Source organism: Vidua macroura, chromosome 10 (genome assembly GCF_024509145.1).
Source record: "Vidua macroura isolate BioBank_ID:100142 chromosome 10, ASM2450914v1, whole genome shotgun sequence".
NCBI classification, from domain to species: Eukaryota; Metazoa; Chordata; class Aves; order Passeriformes; family Viduidae; genus Vidua; species Vidua macroura.
In genome coordinates, this window is record NC_071580.1 from 18,936,010 (window position 1) to 18,945,030 (window position 9,021).

The window sequence follows — 9,021 nt, forward strand, 5'->3', positions numbered from 1 at the left end:
TGAGATGCCAGCAAAACTGGCTTTAGTGTCTGCATGCTTCCTGGCTTCTGAGGAATTCCCAGGTATCTTGCTGGGGAAGAATTCTGACCCTTCTGGCAGTACAGTACAAAACTGAAGAGTTGTCCATAAAGTTAGGAAAATTTTAAGCACATGATAGTATTTCCCTGTTGTATTTAGTTCTCAAGGAAACTGCTAACTTAAAAAGTAAAACCAGGGAAATCTACCTGGAAAAATAGTCTTCAGTAAGGACAACATCACTTCCAGCTTCCTTATGACCCCATTCTCTGACACACATCAAACCAGATCATGAGGGACCCCAGTGAGACATGAAAAGTGGTGGCTGTTTCCTCCTGAGTCATTCCTGATGGAGCATCAGGTCTGGATGCCAAATGAAGCTGTACCTGATGGCTTTGATGCAAAGTTCTTCCATTAAAATCAATATCGAGGGCACTTGTATGTCCTACACTGCTGTCCAAAATGTGAAGTTGGGAAAAGCCTTGGAAAACTTTATGGACACACGCACACACAGAAGTTGGCGTTGACATACAGATATTTTTCATACTGCCTTCTTTTTCACCAGAGAGGCAAAGAAGTCATATGGAACAGGAATGTCAGTCTCCTTAGACTATAGGCACTAGCACTACTTTGCATCAAAGCCAGCAGGTACAGCTCCATCTGGCATCCAGACCTGATGCTCCATCAGGAAACAATGTGTACATCAACACAGATAACATGGGTGGATGTAGAAGAAAACACCTTCAAATATGAATATTAAGTTATTGCTACTTGAAATATGGAGAACACTGAATAATTTAGGTATCTGAGTATCTTAGCATCCTATTTTTGTGCACAAGTCCCTTGGCTGAGAATGCAAGGCACATATAGTCTGGAGCCATGTCCTAGTTTAAGTAGAGATAAATAGCACTGCAAGATCCACCCTCCCAAAATTTTAATTCTTCCTGCTTATAATTAACACTGACTAACATATTGTGAATCAGCAGAAGACTTAAACACACGTACATGCACATCCTGCTGTATCAGATGAACTTCCAGTACAAACCCGTGTAACTGCTCCAAGGCAAGAATAGCAACATACTAAGCAGTTATAAAGCCAGACACTTTAACATAATTTATTTCTAGCTGCATTTGATACTCATGTCAGAATACACCTCACTTTTAGGGTTCAGTTCTTCTGCATTAACATAGAGAAGGCACTACCCCAGTGTGTAGGAACAAATAAGGAAGTGTGTAGAATGTAGAGATGAATGAGTTGTGGAGTATTTTTTCAGTGTGTCAGAGGAAAAACAGTCAGTCTGGCTAAGCCAGGTTTCGCTGTTTTATACCCACATATGGTGAGGATTTCAAGAATTAATTCCTTCCTCGCTACTTTAAGGTCTGTCAAAGGAACAAATCCAGTAACCTTAGGAGTAGCCCCAGTCTTAGGAGAACTTGCTTTCAGACAAGGAAGTGAAAAAGCCATATTTTAATACTTGATTCAGCCTGGAGGAACTTGCTGTGAACAGAAGTTACAAGCAGGAAACAGACAGTATTCCCAGAATATCTAAAAAACTGTAATTGTAGCACTGTCTGATTCCTTTTGGCTTCTCCTGTTCTTACAGATCTTTGCTGAGTACATTCTGTGAAGAAAAGAAAGTCCCCCCATTCTACTCGATACCCTTAGGCAGTTCATTCCTGAATCTTCTGGTGCCTCTGGGTGGGGGCCACCAATGAGGCTGGGCAGCACCCAGCTGTCCAGCTGGGTTAGGGCTGTCAGCACCCTTAGGGCCACAACACTTCTTTCCTCTCCATATGAACAACATTTCTTGTTTACAGCCGTTCACAGAGGCCCCTTCCTCAGTGATTTGTGTGGTGTATTAATCAGCTCTTTTAATATTCTACAAAGAGCATCCCTGGCTCTCAGCAATCAGCTCTTACAAGATTTCCACTATTAGTGCAGACACAAGTGAAGCATGGCAAACATCAACAAGAGAGGCAAGGGCCAGGATGCTGGGCTGGGATGTGATGCTGGGTCAGGAGAATGACACTTTCCTACAGCCTGAGGTCCAGCATGTGCAATGTGTTGGCAGCAAAGTTTACTTCAGTGGGTCTGATGATGGCTGGGAAGAAACTGTAACTTTTAGAGTGCTCTGTAAAATTATAGATGCTAAAAAGGCTATTTGGAGATTGCCCCTTATTACGTATATCATGAGGGGAAATGTAATTTTTCTATTTTTAGTATATTAAAGACAGGGTAATTTGTTTTAGGTTAAATGAGCAAATATCAGGCCAAATGAAGGTCACCTCTATCTTGCTGAATGCAAACTATCAGCATTCAGTGTTAATGAAGAGTGCCTGCCTGTGTAAATAATTTGCCATTGTCACTCTGAGGATTCACTTGTTTTTTTCCTTTTCAGAAAAACTGATGCTTTTGTCTTGTTAGTTTTTGCATACAGCTAACTGGCATGTTTCAAGGGCAGGACAAGATCAAGCAAAGATGGGAGGGTACTGAGTCAGGAATGTAAGAGAGGCAAATAATGTGCAGTGTGTGATGACAAAGAGAGACCATTTGATCATAGTCACTGCAGAGAGTAGCTAAATAGCACAAGTCCTGTGGATTGGCATCAGATTGCCCATAATGAAAAGAATTAGCAAAGACAGGGCCCAAACGCTCATTAGCTCAAGTACATGTCTGAAAACAAACATATCCATATGCATGGAGATGTCAGGAAGGATTAATCCCAGGATCTCAAGTGAAGAGTGATCCAGCTGCAGCAGATTGGAGAGCTTCATTTTCAGCTATTGGACAGACAGGGAGAATTTTGCTACTACTGCTACCCACAAAAAGCTGCAGGGCCTCTCAAAAATTAATTAGGGAACCCACCTGAAGGATCACAACTCCTATCTAAGGACCAAGACCTGAGGGATCCACCAAAATACTTCCTTACACATAGCATGGTAAGGAATACATGCCAGGGCCCTACCAACCAGACAGGCAGGGCAAGAATACTCTCAGTCTGACACTTATACAAAGGTCTACAGACAGCTCCCAGGGTGGAACCTCCTCTCCCTGTCTGTGCTGTGGGAGAACTGGGGATTGGATGCGTATCCCAACACCAAACATCTGCATACATTGTAAACTGCAGCCCAAATGTGGAGAAAATAGAGCAACGTGCCTTCCCCTCACTGACTGTCATTAAAGTGAGCTCTGGCTGCTTTTGCAGCTGCAGGAAACCAGAGGCTTGTTTTCCTGACAGCCTTCAAGTGAAGAGTTTTCTATTTTGAGAATTTCATTACCCTTCCCCACTCCTAGTAGTTTGATATTTCTTTTTAGAAGCTTGAAAGTAGTAATAACCACTGAAATTTGTCTATTTTTTCCCCTCAAAAACGGAAGCTCTAAAATTGAATTTGAACTTGAAACATTTAAGTGATTCTTTTTCCCCATGTAATGGCAGTCTTAGTAGATTCTTAAAATTTTTAAAGTAGTCTATATTGGTTGTGCTTATTTTGCAGGCTGATTTCAGACACAAAACGAGCTCTGTCATTCCCCAGTGACCTCAGTGGGGTTCTTTCAGGTTTACATCAGCATGAATAAGAGGAGGAGAATTAGCCCTTTTAAAAAGCAAGATAGCAATGCAAGCCTCTTGCCCAGAGTCAAGTGCGAGTTCTGAATGAAGAAAGCATTCTTACATTTAATGCATATTTGAGTTCTTCTGAATTCTGCTAATATTAGGTACATGTTTGAAGAATTTTTTTTAATCCTTTAAATGGGCTTAGATATAAAGCAAGCTGCCTCTCATGTTCTGCTCTCAGTTACACTGGTGTCAGATTTACTCCACCTCCAAGCATGAGAAGTAAAACCAAGCCAGGTGGGAATGATGGAGATGACCTGAGGTGTCTCAAAAAAACAATCAAAACTTGACACACCAACTATGCCAGGTTACTCCAATACATGCTTTTAAGACTTTATGGTTCTTTAGAGGGACCATGTACAGCTGGGAAAAAGGACAACTAAAACCTGCACAGGATGAAACTTTAGTATCTGTTTTTATGGCTGCTTGTATTTATAGAAGTAAACCACTGTATAAGTGTTGGGTTTACGTGTTAAATCTTCTCTGAGTAAAATGAGATTGCACTATTTGTATGTGGGTTTTTTATTTGCTAACTTGCACACCAGGAGCAAATGCTTGTTTCTTAGCAGACTCTAAAACAATGTGTGTTTACCTAAGGGTAAGGTCTACTGTCTAATGTTTAGAGGCCCCTATTTACAGTGCATTGTAAGTATGTTTGGATTTTTCTACTCTGACAGATTAGAAACCCCCTGCAGCAGTGAAAATATTTAACTGTAGATTTTTTGTAAACCTTCTGATGTGGTTTAACCTATCCCAGCTGAAACCAGGGCACCTTCAAATTTTTCCACTGAATAAACTGTTAATTAACTGTAGCAGTCTTCAGTATATTAACAGCTTGCTCACTGAAATTACTAAATAAGCAGTAGAATTGGTAAAAGACATTATTTCACAAAAGTCTAGCACTAACAGTCTTGGGTGTATTGTTTTCCCTCTCAAATGTACGTAATTACTCACTCTTACAACAAACCTGCCCCTATACCAGTCAGTATAGGGCTCACTACACTTTAGGTCCTTGTGATACTGAATCTCATAATTCAGGTCTTTAAGATCTAATTCATCTCAGCACTTGTCACAGCAGGCAAAACTGAGTTATGGACTGTTTTGTCCTCAGCCAATAGATGGGTGGGGTATTAAACCACATGGAGAAGAGAAAGCCAATTTACCACCCTGCATGCTTAAACAAATAAGCTGATTAAAAGAGACAGTGATTTTGTGTGACTTTCCTACAGCTGCTAAATAAAAAAAATAACAGTTTTCCTCTCTGATTTTAAAGTGAAATATTTCAGTTCTGAACAAAGGAGGTGGGTAAACAAGTGGCTTTGAGGACAAGAGGAAAGCATTGCTATTCTTTGCAATGAATGCCCTAAAGCATGAGAGCAGAGCACGCTCATTGTATCCATGATACTGCTGTCTCCCTAAGGCACAAAGGGATGGCAACGGGGCTCACACAACTTTCACTCCAGCCAAGTAGCAGGGATCCCGGTGGAGTTCCCATGGAGCTTTCATCAGAAATGGAGATTCACAGTGTGTTTAATCTCATCCCCTAAAGACTTTGCTCTGTGTCAGGCAGCAGCAGTGCATAAAGACTAGAACTGCAGTCTGGCAAACTGGGTCGAAAGTTGCACAGTTTACTGTAAATCAGCACATACACATCCTGTCCCCCCCCCCTCCCCGCCCCGAAAAACAAACAACAAACAAAAAAACCAACCCAAACTCAGGAGAAATTGAAGAAAGATCACACTTCAACCCACCAAATACAGAGTCTGAATTACGATGCCTCTGCTCATCAAAACATTGTTATTACAGAACAAACTCCTGTTGGAGTTGCAGCCTGTTTGTCACATGTGATTATGCCCAGTTCTTGCCCTCAATGTCAACAGAACGTAGGCACAAAGGCATTCATTAGTGAGCTCCCTGGTAAAACACACATGAAACTTTGCACAGGAGTGATATACTGAAGAATTTTTTGCCTGGAGAAAAAGAGACATTCATTGTCTGACTGCTCTAAAAATCTGAACATGATCAGGTCAGACAGATCTGCCCAAAAGGTTACTGTTTTATCTTATAAGATCCCAGGTAGTACCTCTGAAACAGCTGTTCTACAAATTTTCTCTTTAAAAGAGCAGTATAAAAAAAATACTTCCCGTACTATCTCAGCCTTGCCTCTAATTATTTCATTTTCTCTTTGTATTTTCGTTCTTCTGATACAGGTTACAGCTGAGACATTGTTATGTTAACCCAGAATTTCACAGGGTCACCAAACTCCTCCTGTCTATGTAATTTTGCAGAATTTTACCTTCAGGTAATTTGTGAATGGATGCAGAACAGAAATATTACTTAACATCAAATATGGATTAGTTTCACTGCTTCCTGAAGTTGAAGAGTGTTGTAAGAAAAGAGCTTAATTCAGCCTTTATTCCTGTACATTTTAAACATCTTTTAACACATTACCCAATCTGGTGTCATACCCACTTTTAACTTGAAGGCTTTTCAAGTACAGCTGATGGCAAACATGTTTCAGCTCTATAATTGCCTTCTCTTCTTTGTCAAAACCGGTGACAGAACACAAGTCCCTGAGCCAATAATATTGATATTAAAATGTGCTGTAAAAAAATCTTTTTAGGATAGTGATTCTTGTTACTCTGGCAAGGGATTATTTCAGCATCAACCAGTTATTCTGGCTGTGGGAACAAATTTCAAAAGTTACTCAAGTGTCCACAGGGACGCAACATGCTCTGCTTTCAGTTTTGCCTCTTACATTTTATCCTTTCCTTTTTCTTCACAAGACAATGGTAAAGAGGATCATTTGGTACTGCCAATTACAAAAATATTTTGTTTTCAGCCCACTTCTGTATTTTATTTTAATGGCCTTTTCAATGATTTCCAGCTGAATTGTAGGGAAATATTTTTAATTTTGCATATTCTGCTTGAAAAAACCTCACATTAATGCATGGAATATGAGAAATCATTATTGGAAAGGCTTCTTCAGGCTAAAGACTTCAGTTTTAGACAATGTTTTCTATTCACAACATAAATTGCATGATCTGAATGGTGTTCCCAGAGCTTTGTACTCATACTAAGCTCCACTGGGAAACTGCTAGTAACCAGTACTTTTTGTGGACTGTGTCTGTCTTTCCACTGGTGCTCTCACTACAAATGTGAGTAAGACATACATATCTCCCCCAGATCTGCTGGTTTCTGGCATGTCAAGAGAGGAATCATCAATAATAACTATTGATGCAAAGTCTACCCGGCAGTCAGGCACTCCTGGTGTCCCTCAGGGATCAGTGCTGGGATCAGCTCTAATGTCTTCATTAACGATTTGGATGATGGCACAGAGTGTGCTCTTGCCAGGCTTGCAAATAACACAGCTTTGGGATGGCAGGGCAGCCCATCAGAGGGACCTGAACAGCCTGGGGAAATGGGCTGACAGGAACCTGGGGAGTTAAACAACAAAAGCAAATACAGATTCCTGCATCTGGGATGGAATGACCCCTCACAACCCAGACAGGCTGGAGCCAAATCTCTGGGAAGCAGCTGTGCAGAAAAAAAACTGAAGGTCCAGGTGCACAAGTTCACATCAATCAGCAGCGTGTCCTTGGATCACAGGAGCCTAGGAGACACTGTGAGACCTCTCTGGGGTCTAACATCCAGCATTGGTCTCTCCAGTACAGGACAGATATTCGCATTCTGGAGTGAGCTGAGCAAGTGGCCACCCAGATGGTTTAGGGGGATGATGGAAGAGGGGAGGCAGAGAGAAATGGGCCTGTTAATGCTGGAAGAGAAAACACTCCAGGATGTCCTTGTCTGTGCTTCCCTGAGCAGAGGGTGCAGGGAAGATGGAGTCAGATTCTTCCTAAAGTGCACAGCAGTAGGATAAAGGCAACAGGCACAAGAAGGAACATAGGAAAGCAAGTAGGCAGAAAGAAAATTTTCTTACCATGAAAGTACTCAAATGCCCAGGCAGCTGTGGAATGTCCCTCCCTCTTTGCAGGTGTTTAAGACTCACCTGGACAGATGACACCACAATCTGATCTCATTAGGTTTGCTGTTAGCAGGGAGTTGGCCTAGGTGACCTCTGGAGGTCACAAAGGAACCCAAATTATTTTAAGACACTATAATTTCTATTTAGTATGATACAGAAAGAAAAGCTACAGGGAGCTGTTGACACTTAACCTGCAAATGGCTGGAAAACAACAGCAAGATAATCAATCTAATCAACAATGAGCCTGTTGGCCTATCTTTAAGAGGTTTTAAGATTTTAGGATACATTTTAAAGGTAAGAAATACTGAAGATGAAGTGATGAACAGACAATGAGATAATATCCTGTATCAGACTACCAGTAGCACACCCTTGAGATCATTCTAGTAATTTCTTTGATAAGAAATTCCAGGTAGTTTAGACCTGCTGTGATTAAATAGCACTTTAGGTTTTTCAGGCTGAGGAAAACATTTAGTGCAACAAGTATAAAGCAGCAAGGCATCTGATTAAACCAAGGAACTGATAAATCGTACCAAGATGAGAAGGCTGAAAATTGGTTCATAGATGGTCTTTTCAAGGACTGAAATTGGGATTACATCTCTTTAATATTTAATTTTGCCATTATCATTAAAAAGATGCAGAAGGTGATATTTGTCAATGTCAAAGGTGGGACATGGTATCAGCATCAGAGAAGACTGAAATATCCTGCAGATTGAACTGAACAATCTTTGGGATGACAGCATAGAAACTGGATGATATTTAATTGCACAGCACGCAAAGCCATGTATTTAAGGAATTGCAGCCAGCTGGAAATTACTAAGGAAAAAGATGTGGACGTGCTGGCAAATCACTCACATTCTGTCTGGTGTACAACACAACAAAAGGCTGTAATTTTTTACTCACTTTTTTGATGCTTCTAGATTTCCTACCAGAGAGCAACCCTGAATATTGTACAGTTTTTCACAACCAGCTTTTAATTTTTTAGAAACCTTTGGGTTTTCCATACAGCAAAATGTATATATGTGTGTGCACAGAGGAAGAGATGGAAAAAGATGAGACAGGGGAAATTCTGAAGTACAAATATAATTTTTAGGGTTGGGATTTTCTATTTAAATAAACAACACTAATTCCAGACACATATCTAAATACTGCTTTTGAAAACTTCTGGCAACACCTTGAGTTCCACGAAGGAAGGAACTACTCCAGTTAATTCTTTTGGAGGGACAGCAGGTGACATCTTGCCAGCTTTTCTTTTGGCAGTGTCATTTCCATGCTAGACCTATCCCAAAGATTTTGCGTGCCTGAGGTATTCAGAAAATGCTGTTGTTAGGCTGTGAAAGTCAGAAGTAACAATTTTCTTATACTGAATCATATTAACAAGTTCTCTTATTCTGCTCTGATAGTTTCTTA